Source organism: Triticum dicoccoides, chromosome 2A (assembly GCF_002162155.2).
Source record: "Triticum dicoccoides isolate Atlit2015 ecotype Zavitan chromosome 2A, WEW_v2.0, whole genome shotgun sequence".
Taxonomy (NCBI): Eukaryota; Viridiplantae; Streptophyta; class Magnoliopsida; order Poales; family Poaceae; genus Triticum; species Triticum dicoccoides.
In genome coordinates, this window is record NC_041382.1 from 747,055,484 (window position 1) to 747,071,186 (window position 15,703).

A 15,703-nucleotide genomic window follows, 5' to 3' on the forward strand; every position below is an offset into this window, starting at 1 on the left:
TTCTCTAGCCATGTTTGTGTCTAGAACTCTAGATCATGGAGGAATCGCCCTCTCCAGCAGTGTAATTCTTTTGTGTGTTTTAAGTGGTATTTACAGTGTACTTTTAGTGTAATTACTGTGCATTTTTAGTGAAATTTACACTGTAATTGTTAGTGGAATTTACACTGTAAATGTCAGTGGGTTTACAGTGTACTTCTAGTGGATTTTTGCTCTGTATTTGCAAGTGGCATTTTTAGTGGAATTACTGTGTATTTCCATGGTTTTTACACTGTAATTATTACTGTAATTTTGGGCCACATGCTACTGTTGATCCCAAGTTTGATGCATAACAATTGTTGTATGAGTTCTCCAAATGAACAGGAGTACTCCTCTATTTTGATATGAAATCACCATGATAGGTCCACATGCTACTGTTGTCAACATGATAAATAGTTTCAGTTAGTTACCTCTAAAACTATTCCTAATTAAATGAAGAAGAGAAGAGAGGAGGAGTAGTTTATTTCATAGGGTAAACATTAGCACTATTTGACAGTAAAAGGTTTTAGCTAATTTGAATTAACTGAAAGCAGCAGTACATCATTTTTATTGACAGTAAAATGTTCCAAGAAACAGAAATATCAGTACAATATCTAGATTACACTATCAGTACACTACCAGTAAAATGTTCATTTAGTTTCAGTAAACAAATATTGCCAAGCATGACATGGCCTTTGTGATCTCCTACTCCTGAATTTTCATGTCACTTGTGCTATTAGTAGTTTTTTGACAGTAAAAGGGATGAAGAGGTCGGTGACCTCCAAATTCCAAATTTAGTAAAAGTTTGGGTATTCGAAACTACTAGTCTGAATAACAGTTTATGTGGTCTGAAACTTTTCCTAATGTGTTTCAGACTTTCAGTAAAAGTTGTTGAATCAAATCAGTTCTTTGATGCTATTATGGACAGATTTAAAATCCACACTAAACCTTGATATGGGAACTATTCGTTTTGATGCTACTGTGATTTAATACGATATGCTGCTAGTGGAAGACTTTGGAATTTGAAAACCCAAATCAGTTCAGTCTGCCTAGTTCAGCTTCATATAGAAGATAATGATTCCTGTTTTTTAGTCTACTGTAATTGTTTTTTAGCCCACAGCACTTTGCATTGTTTTGAGGTTTTGTACATCAACTTTCTTTTTTATCTTCTTATTTAAAACTGTAGCAGTACCTGTGACACATAATGCCTAACAGTTTAACTATTTTCCTGCTAATCCAGCCCACGCGGCTGCTGTACTACTTGTCAAGTGATGCTGCTGCTGTTATCTGCGAGTTGCTGCTGCTAGTTGTGATTTTGTCAAGTGATGCTGCTGCTACTTGTGATCTTCTAAAATAACCCCTTTCTCCTGAAACGTTGATTAATTTCCGTTTCGGTTGAGAAATGGGGAACTCCTAGGTCAAGAAAATTAGCAAAGGTCATGCCCAATTTTCTTGACCTAGAAGGTGCCCGATTCTCAACCGAAATAAAAATTAATTTGCTTTAGTGGTTGGATTAGTTTAGTATTTTTTTCACACACTCAGACACCCTTGCTTGCCATGTGTGTGAGAGAGATAGTGAGAGGAGACAACAAGAAGGGGGTTAGGAAGGCATCATGCAACAGTGCCTTCAAGATCCAAGGCAATATCACAAACATCATAGGCAATTTGACCAAACTCACAACCTTGTATCTTTGCAGCAACCAACTTTCTAGACACACCCCTCAAGAACTAGGTTACCCTGAGAACGTGGAATTGGACCTTAGCAACAACACACTAACAGGTTCTATCCCAAAACACCTAGGCAATATCACAAACATCTCTCAATTGTTCCTTGACAATAACCAACTTTTTGGCGACATTCCTCGAGAATTAGGTTATTTGGTCAACTTAGAGATCTTGTTCCTTGACAATAACCAACTTTTTGACCAAACTTTGTTGCTATTTAGAGAGAAACATGGCCAACAATGATGAGGCCCGGGGTTCGGGCGTCAAGGCATTCTGGGAGTTGTCCCAGGAGATGGAGGAACAACCTCACTTGTATGAGGCCGCCGCCTTCCCCACCGATCATGAGACCACTGATGGTACCCCCGAGGATGACCCCACTGATGCCACCACTGATGGTGCCGGCGAGGATGCCACCACTGATGATGGCGGCGCACGCACAGATGGCAGCCAACCGAAGAGGCAATGGAAGGACCGGCGCCCGACCGTGCTCCGCACCCTCAAGGAGGAAGTTACTGAAGTGGACTCCAACGGGAATCCAACGGCGCCCGAATGAATAGTCAAGGGGTACTCGCTTCAGCTCGGGTGCATTCTCCGGAGCACCGTCTCGATCAACACCGGGAACCTCAGGCATCCTGACCGAGGGAATTTGCGCAACCTCCTCTTCACGAAGCTGCACGAACGATACAAGTTCCCCGCTGAATTTGAAAACACAAGCCTCAAAGGGAATAAAGTGAACAGTGCTGCCCTCACGAAGATGAGCACGACCCTGTCTACTTGGAAAAGCAATGTGAAGAGAATGATCGAGAAAGGTGAGAGTTATGAGAAGATCAAGGAGAAAAATCCTTCGATCACCGAAGATGACTACACCGACTTCAAGATCAATTGCTCGAGCACCGCAAGCTCCGAATCAAGTAAGTGGGGGAAAGAAATGCGGGAGCTGAACTTAGGGGAACACACACTCGGTCCCGGCGGTTACAGAGTGGCGGAGCCTATATGGGACATGGAGGAGGCGGACCGTGCCGAGCAAGGCCTACCGCCCCTCTTCGATAAATACGGTGACAAGCAGACCAGGAACTTTGTCAGGGCCCGGTACAAGAAGGACCCGAAAAAAAAGGAGCTTACCACAGATCCGAAGACCAGGGAGCTTGAGCTTGTTCTGGTAAGGAATACACCCCCGCGTAATTAGCTCCATATGGTTGCATTCTAATTAATGAAGCCAAATTTCTAAATGGTTCACATTCCTTCCGCAGGCGACTGAAAGCAGTAGCGCAGGGTCGGCTAAGAGCAACCCTTGGGACACCACTCTAAATAGGGCGTTGAATGTAATGAAGAACAAGGATAAGCTCAGTAAGCCGACGTCAGCTGGTCGTGTGGCTGGCAAAGGCTTGTCGACAAAATGGTCGTCATACTATAACACTGGTGGGCGAAAGGAGAAAAAGACCAGCTCGGAAAGCCAGGCGCGCGAGGTTCAAGAACTCAGGGCACAGGTGGCGCGGATTCCGGAGATTGTCCAACAGCAAGTGGAACAACAACTCGTAAGGACGATCACCGCCATTGTGCCTACCTTGATCCAGGGGATTAGTGCGTGGATTGCGGGCGGCCAACAGGGGCCGCCCCTGATTCCTAGCTTCACGGCCAGCAACTCGCAGAACGCGATGGCGGGGCCATTGGTGTCTCCGACGGAGGCGGCATTGGTGTCTCCGACGTCGGCACGGGAGCTTAATGCACCCGGGTGTACGCTGGCTGGCACCTCTGCAGCAAGCGGCCCCTCCGTCGACTGCACGCCCGACGTTGGCGGTGCCTCGACATTAGCCGAGCTCGACGCCATCATCACGATAACTAATTAAGCCTCTCTCGGCCGAGGACTTCATCTCCTTGCCTTTGACTAGGCATCCCTGATGCCCTACATGTTTTCGCAGGGCGCCGCCGACGTTCCGTGCACTCTCCTGCACTTCGTGAACAACGAGTTGGTCGATGTCGCCAAGGGCAAAATCGTTCAACCGGGCAACCCCTTGTTCCACGGTACCCAGATGCCACCCAACTTGTTTAGGGTTCAACTGGTTCAGGTGCTGCCAGGCTGCGACGAGTTGTTACCTCCGATTCGACCCGTCGGGGCCGACGATGATGACGTGATGACCCTCAGCGCCTGCCTGAGCTGGCCCCTGCTTTGGCCGAAGAGCCAGATTCGTTTGGGGGCGGGGGACACCACCCCAAAGACAACACCGCCAGTCGTGCCGGCGCCAAGTCGGCCCCATGGCAAGACCGCCGCAACGGTGCCGGACATCCCTATGCCACTGGATCCAAACATGCATATGGCACAGGATCAAAACGACGACGTTGACGATACATTTGCCAACGTCGATCAGTACTTTGCCGATCATGGGTACGGTGGCGACTTCATGGGGCCTCCTTCTCAAGAACCCAACCCAACAAAAGACGTGCGCGATCTAGCTGGTACCGCGGAGAATCCAAGTTGCAACAGGCGTCGTCTGCCGTTCAGCTCTCAGGAGACGCCTCCAGCTGCCGACTTCACCGAGCCTCAGATAGGCGAGGTGCGAAATATTATCAGCCCCAACACACTCAAGAAGGCGGTCTGTGAACAGAACTCGGTCCCATTACAGGAGAAGAAGAAGGCACGCAAAAGAAAGACTAACAAGGGTGCGGGCCAGCCAGCACCGAGTACGATCCGTGCTCAGGACGGGCCACCTTCACCTGAGGATATCTCGTGGAGGGTGCATGTGGCGGGTAGGCCGATGCTACCGAGAAATATGCTCGATGCTGCAACCGGTGCTATGTGGAGTCTGCATGACATTGTTCTTTATTTGGAGAAGCGGCGTCTCCGAGAGAAGGATGTGGCATACCCGGTTTTCGCGGACAAGGTGCCAGAGGGCAAGGGCTTTGTGGATAACTCCATCAGGGGTATGATCGTCTTGCGGTTTGATGACATCCACGCTATGTTGAACCTTCATCCGCTGCACTACACCTTCGTTCGGCTATTTTCGCTGAGTATGGAGATGCGGATCATTCGCGACAAGACCCCGGACATCGTGATAGTCGACCCCTTCTACATGCGTGCCGAGATCTTGGGCAGCGCTGGGGACCGGCAAGTCGCGAGTTCTTACCTCGAAGGCGTCATTCTGGCAAACCAAGATAAGGATAACTTCCTCGTGCCTTACTTTCCCGAGTAAGTCCTCCCCTCAACCGCCCCGTAACATATGAATTCTTAGATTTCGATCGTTTTTCTTTTAACATTCTGTGTTTTCTGCAGTGACACATGTTGCACGCTCATCCTCCTAAGCCCCAAATATTCCATGGCCACATATTTTGACCCTGACCATCAGTCGAACGTAGACTACACAAATGTCAAGAAGGTTCTTGATGATGTTCTCCCCGGCTACATCAAATCTGGAGGCACCTTCACCAGGCCTATTCGTAAGTACGGTAAGCACGTGTTCTCCCACAATACGATGTTCTGTTGCGTCAAGCAGCCAACTGGCGGTCAGAAGGGTGCCTACTACGCCATCCATCACATGCGGGCGATCGTACGGGACCATCATCAACTTCTGCTACCGAGTAGACTCAAAGATTGGGCCGCGAGCGTGTCGGCAATCCAGGACGCGGACATCAGACAAGAATTCTTTCGCATCCAGTCGGAGTTTGCGGAAATCATGCATCAAGATGTCCTTCGTACCTCGGGGCAGTTCAACCTCAGAAATCAATCGTCCAACAGTGACATTGACACAATCCTACAAATGCAGGCTGACAACGCCCGTTTTTTCATGACTCCCACGATAGATGGCGGCTTCATCCACGCTCCGGTCCCTTGAGTTGAGTCAAAAACAGTGATGCTGTGTCTAGTTCTGAAACATCGATTGGCTCATGTTGTAATTAAACTTTAATGAACTTGTAGTATGTCTCTTTGGTTTCGAGAGTCGTTCAACTTAGATGTAATCGATGCTATTAATGTTTTGCTTTTCTCTTCCGATCATTCTGTTGCATACTTATATATTGCTTATGTATTGTCTGTGAATTGGTACTAATGTTTCGTTTGGCTACTGCATAGCGATGCCGTGATATGTCGTGTACAAGGGTAAGGTTCCCGGAGTCTACAACGACTGGGAGGAGTGTTGGGGACAGGTTCACCGATTCAGCGGTAACAGTTACAAAGGGTACACCACTAGGGCCGAGGCCGAATCTAGATACGCCCGCTATCTAGCGGGAGAGGGGAGGGAGCGTTGGAGGAACCGGATGAAGACGAGTTTCATCGTGATGATGCTCATCATGATGACCGCAGCTATCTTCTATGTGATGGTAGTTTAAATGATCGATATCGACTTGTAATGTCAAGAGAAACTCGCGGTCTCGAGACTTGTAATATAATGTTCTATCTTTGTTCGGTCTTTTCAATTCGGAGACTAATATGATGAATTGTATTCGGAGACTAAAATGATGAATTGTATTCAGAGACTCATCTTCTATTTTATTCGATGAATCTGTTGTTAATGTGTGCTGTCTATATTTTGTCCAATTATACATTTTGTAACCTGTGCAAAAAACAGAAAATTAAAAAATAAAAAAACCTAATATTCATACTAATGGCGCATCACATCATAGTGCGCCATTATTATGCCAAAGGATACTAATGGCGCATCAGTAAACAGTGCGCCATTAGTATGCCGAACTTACTAATGGCGCATCCTGTAGTTGTGCGCCATTAGTATAACAAAGCACCTGGGTATACATGGCCCCCTGGGAGGCATACTAATGACGCACTGCTGTATATACTAATGGTGCATCCGGGGTGCGCCATTAGTATACCAGATACTAATGGCGCACCAGTGGTGCGCCATTAGTAAAATATACTAATGGCGTGGTACTAATGGCGCACCACTAATGTGCCATTAATGGCCAAATTAGGTGCGCCATTAGTAGGCCTTTTCCTAGTAGTGGTAGGGTATTACCTCCATCAAGAGGGCCCGAACCTGGGTAAACATCGTGTCCCCTGCCTCCTGTTACCATCCGCCTTAGACGCACAGTTCGGGACCCCCTACCCGAGGTCCGCCGGTTTTGACACCGACAACCCCCATCATCATATTCTATTCCACCCATAGTGCTTTGTCCATGGCTCGTGCTCATGTATTGCATGAAGGTTTATGGGTTTGAGATTACTAAAGTATGAAAAAATTGCTTGGCTTGTCATCGGGGTTGTGCATGATGAGAGCATTCTTGTGTGACAAAAATGAAGCATGACTAAACTATATGATTTTGTAGGGATAAACTTTCTTTGGCCATGTTATTTTGAGAAGACATGATTGCTTAGTTAGTATGCTTGAAATATTATTGTTTGTATGTCAATATTAAACTTTTGTCTTGAATCTTATGGATCTGAACATTTATGCCAAAATAAAGAAGAATTACATAAGGAAATATGTTAGGTAGCATTCCACATCAAAAATTCTGTTTTTATCATTTACCTACTCGAGAAAGAGCAGGAATTAAGCTTGGGGATGCTGATACGTCACCAACGTATCTATAATTTTTGATTGTTCCATGCTATTATATTATCAACCTTGGATGTTTTATATGCCTTTTTATGCTATTTTATATGATTTTTAGGACTAACCTATTAACCTTGAGCCCAGTGCTAGTTTTTGTTTTTTCCCTTGTTTTAGATTATCGCAGAAAAGGAAAATCAAACAGAGTCCAATTGACCTGAAACTTCACGGAACTTATTTTTGGAAGGAAAGCAACCCGGGAGACTTGGAGTCCACGTAAGGGAAGCAACGAGGAAGCCACGAGGTAGGGGGGCGCGCCCACCCCCCCTAGGGGAGCCCTCCACCCTCATGGGCCCCTCGTGGCTCCCTTGACGTACTTCTTCCGCCTATATATCTCCATATACCCTAAAACTACCGGGGAGCAAAATAGACCGGGAGTTCCGCCTCCAGAAGCCTCCGTAGCCACCGAAAACCAATCTAGACCCGTTTCGGCACCCTGCCAGAGGGGAGAATCCCTCTCCGGTGGCCATCTTCATCATCCCGGTGCTCTCCATGACGAGGAGGGAGTAGTTCTCGCTCGGGGCTAAGAGTATGTACCAGTAGCTATGTGTTTGATCTCTCTCTCTCTCTCTCTCTCTCGTGTTCTTGAGGTGGTACGATCTTGATGTATCGCGAGCTTTGCTATCATATTTGGATCACTATGATGTTTCTTCCCCCCTACTCTCTTGTAATGGATTGAGTTTCCCCTTTGAAGTTATCTTATCGGATTGAGTCTTTAAAGATTTGAGAACAATTGATGTATGTCTTGCCGTGCGTATCTGTGGTGAAAATGGGATATCACATGATTCACTTGATGTATGTTTGGGTGACCAACTTGCGGGTTCCGCCCATGAACCTATGCATAGGGGTTGGCACACGTTTTCGTCGTGATTCTCCGGTAGAAACTTTGGGGCACTCTTTGAGGTTCTATGTGTTGGTTGAATAGATGAATCTGAGATTGTGTGATGCATATCGTATAATCATACCCACGGATACTTGAGGTGACATTGGAGTATCTAGGTGACATTAAGGTTTTGGTTGATTTGTGTCTTAAGGTGTTATTCTAGTATGAACTCTAGGGTTGTTTGTGACACTTATAGGAATAGCCCAATAGATTGATTGGAAAGAATAACTTTGAGGTGGTTTCGTACCCTACCATAATCTCTTCGTTTGTTCTCCGCTATTAGTGACTTTGGAGTGACTGTTTTTTGCATGTTGAGGGATAGTTATGTGATCCAATAATGCTATAATTGTTGAGGGAACTTGCACTAGTGAAAGTATGAACCCTAGGCCTTGTTTCAACGCATTGCAATACCGTTTACGCCCACTTTTATCATTAGTCACCTTGCTGTTTTTATACTTTCAGATTACAAATACCTTTATCTACCATCCATATACCACTTGTATCACCATCTCTTCGCCAAACTAGTGCACCTATACAATTTACCATTGTATTGGGTGTGTTGGGGACACAAGAGACTCTTTGTTATTTGGTTGTAGGGTTGCTTGAGAGAGACCATCTTCATCCTATGCCTCCCACAGATTAATAAACCTTAGGTCATCCACTTGAGGGAAATTTGCTACTATCCTACAAACCTCTGCACTTGGAGGCCCAACAACGTCTACAAGAAGAAGGTTGTGTAGCAGACATCAAGCTCTTTTCTGGCGCCGTTGCCGGGGAGGTGAGTGCTTGAAGGTATATATTTAGATCTTGCAATCGAGTCTTTTTGTTTCTTGTTTTAACACTAGTTTAGTTTATAAAAGAAAACTATATAAAAATGGAATTGAGTTTGTCTCATACGCTTCACCTTTTTAATATCCTTCGTGAGTATGATGGAAAGGAAAATTGTGCCAAAATGTTAGAAGAAGAATGCATTAAAATGTTTGGCATTAAATCTTTGAATGATGAGCGTGATTGCAATGTTGTTAGTATGAACTCCTTGAATATCCATGGTACTAATGATGATTGCACTAGTTATGATGAAAATGTCTCCTATAAACATGTCAATTTTTGTGGAGTACATTGGGTTTGTAAGTACACACCAAATAGGGAAGATAGATATTGCAAGAGGCATAAGTACTTAGAAACTAAATTGTTGCAAGAAAGGCTAGATGAATGTGCTGAAAATTTAAATTATCTTGGCCATACTTGTGAACTTTGCAATGAACATGATCATTTCAGTACCCAATGCAAATTGTTTCATGATCGTATCGTGTCCAAAAATTGTGATGACTTGATTTCCCTTGCACATCATAATGAACTTAGTTTGCTTATGGGTTACGAAGAAATGAAACATATAACTAATTATCTTCCAGAATTTGCCCGTTATAAACTTCTTGGATTTGATCTAGAGGAAATTTATATGTATTGTGCGGTGAATTGTATTGAAGATCCTTATATTGCCAACTACATAAAGAAAAGAAAACAAATAGAGGATGAAGAGAATACTAATGAAAGGGAAGAGACTTCCCAATACCCTCCTATTATTTCTTATGATGAATTAGGTAACGAGGAGGAGCCTCCTATTCAACCAATCTCATTAATAAGGAGCTCCAAAAAGAGGATTGAACCCACACATGAGGTGGTGAAGAGGAAGAAAAGAAAAAGGAAGAGAGGTAAAAAGGTATCCCTCCCAAATAATTTTGCTCCTATTACTATTGTGCCTCATGAAAATATAGTTGTGTAAGATAATGATACTTCTTATGATCTTGAAAATCTTTTTGGAACTTTCTTGGAAGAATATGATAATTGCTATACTATTGGTGCTACCCATACTATTAATTATGAGAGTGATTATGCTTATGATGTGAAAAGGCCCAAGCTTGGTGATGCTATGTTTGATGAAGATGATGTTTTTGAGAATATATTTGCTGCAATTAATGTTTGTCCCAAGCTTGGGGAATCTATGTTTAATGACGATATTTTTAGTCCCCCAAGTTTTGATATGCAAATTTATAATGATGATAGCATGCCTCCTACCTATGATGATTATTGTGATGATACTTATGCCATAAAAAGTAGTGATTATATTTATAAAACTTGTCATGATTATGGTTACCCGTTTTCTGAACATTACTTTTTTAATGTGGAAACAATTTATAGTATTCGAGTTTCTTATGATACTCCCACTATTCCGAATGAGAAGAATTTTGCTTATGTGGAGAGTAATAAAAATTATATGCTTGTAGATCATGAAAAGAATGCTTTAGGTGCTGGTTATATTGTTGAATTCATTCATGATGCTACTGAAAATTATTATGAGGGAGGAATATATGCATGTAGGAATTGCAATAATATCAAGTTTCCTCTCTATGTGCTTAAAGTTTTGAAGTTATGCTTGTTTTACCTTCCTATACAAGTTGATTCTTGTTCCCATAAGTTGTTTGCTCACAAAATACCTATGAATAGGAAGTGGGTTACGCTTAAATGTGCTAGTAATATTCTTCACGATGCTCTCTTTATGTTTTAATTCTTATCTTTTATGTGAGCATCATTGAAATCAGCATGACTAGCTAGGGGCGTTAAACGTTAGCGCTTGTTGGGAGGCAACCCAATTTTATTTTTGTTCCTTGATTTTTGCTCCTGTTTAGTAATAAATAATTCATGTGGCCTCTTATTAGATGTGGTTTTATGCTTTTAGTTAGTGTTTGTGTCAAGTAGAACCGTTGGGAAGACTTGGGGAAAGTCTTGTTGATCTTGCTGTAAAAAACAGAAACTTTAGCGCTCACGAGAATTGCTGCCATTTTCTATTGGAGAGTGGTATTTAGTTAATTATTTTTGCATATGATTAATAGACAAATTCCTCAGGTCCAGAAATTTATTTGATAATTTTATGAGTTCCAGAAGTATACGTTTGATTCAGATTTCTACAGACTGTTCTGTTTTTCACAGATTCTGTTTTCTATGTGTTGTTTGCTTATTTTGATGAATCTATGAGTAGTATCAGAGGGTATGAACCATATATAAGTTGGAATACAGTAGGTTTAACACCAATATAAATTAAGAATGAGTTCATTACAGTACCTTGAAGTGGTGATTTATTTTCTTATACTAACGGAGCTCACGAGTTTTCTACTTTAAGTTTTGTGTTGTTAAGTTTTCAAGTTTGGGGTAAAGATTCGATGGATTATGGAATAAGGAGTGGCAAGAGCCTTATATTGGGGATTCCCAAGTCACCCCAAGGTAATATTCAAGGACAACCAAGAGCCTAAGCTTGGGGATGCCCCGGAAGGCATCCCCTCTTCCGTCTTCATTCATCGGTAACTTTACTTGCAGCTATATTTTTATTTACCACATGATATGTGTTTTGCTTGGAGCGTCATTTTATTTTATTTAGTTTTGCTTGCTCTTTGAATAAAATACCAAGATCTGAAATTCTTAAATGTTAGAGAGTCTTCACATAGTTGCATAATTATTCGACTACTCATTGATCTTCACTTATATCTTTCGGAGTAGTTTGTCATTTGCTCTAGTGATTCACTTATATATTTTTAGAGCACAGTGGTGGTTTTATTTTATAGAAATAGATGGACTCTCGTGATTCACTTATATTATTTTGGGAGTCTTAAATAGCATGGTAATTTTCTTGAATAATCTTAACATGCTAGGCATTCAAGAATAGTAAAAACTTTCTTATGAGTGTGTTGAATACTAAGAGAAGTTTGATGCTTGATGATTGTTATGGAGGTAATAATATTCAAAGTCGTACTAGTTGAGTAGTTGTGAATTTGAGAAGTGCTTGTGTTGAAGTTTGCAAGTCACGTAGCATGCACGTATGGTAAAAGTTGTGTAACAAATTTGAAACATGAGGTGTTATTTGATTGTCTTCCTTATGAGTGGCAGTCGGGGACGAGCGATGGTCTTTTCCTACCAATCTATCCCCCTAGGAGCATGCGCATAGTGCCCAGGTTTTTGATGACTTGTAGATTTTTGCAATAACTATATGATTTCTTTATGACTAATGTTGAGTCCATGGATTATATACACTCTCACCCTTCCATCATTGCTAGACTCTTCGATACCGTGCATTTACCTTTCTCACATTGAGAGTTGGTGCAAACTTTGCCGGTGCATCCAAACCCCGTGATATGATACGCTCTTTCACACATAAACCTCCTTATATATTCCTCAAAACAGCCACCATACCTACCTATTATGGCATTTCCATAGCCATTCCGACATATATTGCCATGCAACTTTCCACCATTCCATTTATCATGACACATTCATCATTGTCATATTGCTTAGCATGATCATGTAGTTGACATAGTATTTGTGGCAAAGCCACAGTTCATAATTCTTTCATACATGTCACTCTTGGTTCATTGCATATCCCGGTACACCACCGGAGGCATTCATATAGAGTCATACTTTGTTCTAGTATTGATTTGTAATCTTTGAGTTGTAAATAAATATAAGTGTGATGATCATCATTTTCTAGAGCATTGTCCTGTCACACCCTAGCTAGTCATGCATTAGAGTGTTGCATCATGTTTATTCTTTCACCAGAAACCTGAAATGGGGATGACAGAACCCCCAGTCCCCTCTGAAACCAACTAGGGTTTACTAAAAACTTTTTCAATGCCCATCATTTTTGTCTTGGTTCAGAACCTCTGCCAAAAGTGATGCACATTTTCCTAGGCCATCTTAGGGTTTTTGAATTAAATCATAAATATTTGAATTTGGGCATTTAAAATTATATAAAATATTTAAATGCTCAAATATCTCCAAACTAAAATGTTTCATGTTGGAAATAATCCAACTACGGACCAGGAGTAGTTTGGTGATTTTAGGAGTTGCCTAAGTATTTTATTTAATTCAACAAAGTTGCAGAAGTATTAAAAAAACAGAAACAGAAAAAAAATGGAAAAATCTTACCTGGCGCCCAGCACCTGGCCCACCTGCCGGCCCAGCCCAGCGCCGCTCCAGCGAGCTGCTTGCCGGCCAGGCAGGCAGGCAGGTGCCCGACGGCGACCGCAGCGCGCGCCACGCACCTGCTCGCCGCCTCGCCGCTCCCCTCGTCCGGTGACGTCGTGGACCGGCCTTCCTCGCTCCCCCGAACCCCCCAGACACCCCCTCTCCTCTCCAGCTCCTCCCCCTCGCGCTCCCCCGCCATGACCGATGCCACCATCGCCGTGCCTTCGTCGTAGCCGTGCCCCCCGCCGCCCGTGCGTCCTCTCATCGTGTCCAGGAGCTCCGACGCTGTCCACTCCATCGAGCACGCCGAGCCCCGAGCGCTCGCAACACCCGAGTCCACCGCAACGACCTCGCCCGAACCGCCGTCGCCGGAGATCCCCTTCAACGCCGTCGACGCTCCGGTCCATCTCCGGCCACACCAAGGGCTTCGTCGCACTCACTCTAAGCTTAGCCATCTTCCCCCCCCTTTCTTTTCTTGCTTCCGAGCCGTGTAGCGAGCTCCCGAAGCTCAACCGCACCCACCGCCGTGGAGCTCGTCGCCGACGTGCTCCCGGTCACCCTCCGACCACTCCACGGTGTCCATCATACTCACCGTGTCCCGTAGCACCTAGCTAGCTACTTCCCGAGCCTCACCGACCCCTCTAGCGTCAAGTTCGTCTTCGGCCGAACCCCAGTGGCCGCCAAAGTCGTCGCCGGCGCCAACTCCGGCCACCCCGACCCCAACGGACTCCACCAAGAGCTGCGGCTTGTCCTCAGCTCCACTCCGGTGGTCTCCGCGACCCATTTGGTGGCCGAAACGGCCAAAACCACTTCCGCCGCCGCGTCGGGCTCGCCGGCGGCTAAACGCCGGTGCAGCCGACCCGGGTTTGACCACGGGTGGGCCCTGGTTGACTCCCCTGAGTCAATGACAGGTGGGGCCCAGCCCTGCTAATTAAATAGGTTTAGTTTTAATTAAACTTTAATTAATTTAATCACCCTGACATGCGGGACCCACTGTCAGGTTTGACCCGGACGTGTTCCGTTGACCTGCTGACGTCACACTGACGTCAGGCTGACGCAATAATTGATTTTCTGGAATTATTCTAATATAGGAAATTCCAGAATATAATTTAAACTTCAAAAATTCATAACTTTTATTCTGTAACTCCAAATCAGACAAATTATATATGAAAAATGATCAGAAAAATCCAATCTATCCATCTGTACTATTTTCATGCATGATTAAACAAGTTAACTTGATGTTTAATGCAGAACAAGGAAAAACACTTTAAAGGACCATATTTGAGTTTGAAATTTGAATCTTTGATTCAAATTGGTACAAACCCTTCTGGTCTTAGTTGCATTAGCCCAACACACTCATATTGCTATGTTTCATGCATGCATCATATTGTTGCACCTTGTTTGGTGATGGTTGTGTATCGGTGTTCTTGCGGCAGGTTCTGCCTCCGAGGAGTATCGTGATTACCCTAACGAAGAACCGTATCAGTGCATCGAACCATCAGGCAAGCAACAAACCATTTGATCATATCAATACAATCCCATGTTCTCGCTCCTGCTCTCTTTTACTGCATTAAGACAACGCATTTCAAACTGCTGTGTGCTACGGTAGTTGAACCCATTTCCTCTGCATGACCTGTCATTGCCACAGTAACTAGATGAAACCCACTAGCATGTGTAGGCGTTGATTGAGCCATATGTATGTGTTGTTCCTACCTTGCTATGCCTGCTATGCTTAGAGTCGTGTCAGGTCTGGTTCATCTGGGTGATGGCTAGAGTGAAATGATTATGTCGGTAATGAGAGTGGTGTGGTGAACATGTTTTGGTAAAGGTATCGATGAGAGGCCATGTAGGAGTACATGGTGGGTTGTTTCATTGAAGCCGACCTTAAGCACTGAGATCTGTTTGTGTGATTTAAGATACAGCTACTACCATGCATTGGGCCCTGAAATATGACCCCGCTCGACTTCTTATTCACCCTAGCTCTCTGTCCAGGAGTTGCACGTAGTTTCTGGTGTTTGTAGCCTACTGGAGACCATGGACAGCGCTGACCGTAGGGGTGGGCTGTGATGCGGTAGGTACGTGGCACGGTGTACCGAATACCCGTTAGGTATCTCGGGAACCCTGTTCACATCGTTCGGGGCCGTATGGGAAACCTCGGTCGGACTCCCTGCGGATGGAACCTGGATAGGCGATAAACCTGGACTAGAGGCTTAGGTGTTTAGGTAGGTCGTGGTCTACACCCACGTCGGCTTTCGCTTGAAGTCTGCCGAGCACATGTCGTGTGCAGACGCTAAGTGGTGGAAACATGTATGAAGAAGTACACCCCTGCAGGGTTATCATGATCTATTCGAATAGCCGCGTCCGCGGTAAAGGACTACTTGGTTGCCTATACAGTTCATAGACAAGTAAATGGAAACTGCTAAAAGCCTCAAGATAAGTGTGAGTGCCGAGGATGGCTCTTCCGTAGGAAGACGGAGGTGGATCCTCGGTAGTGTATTGAAGTGGTGAGTAG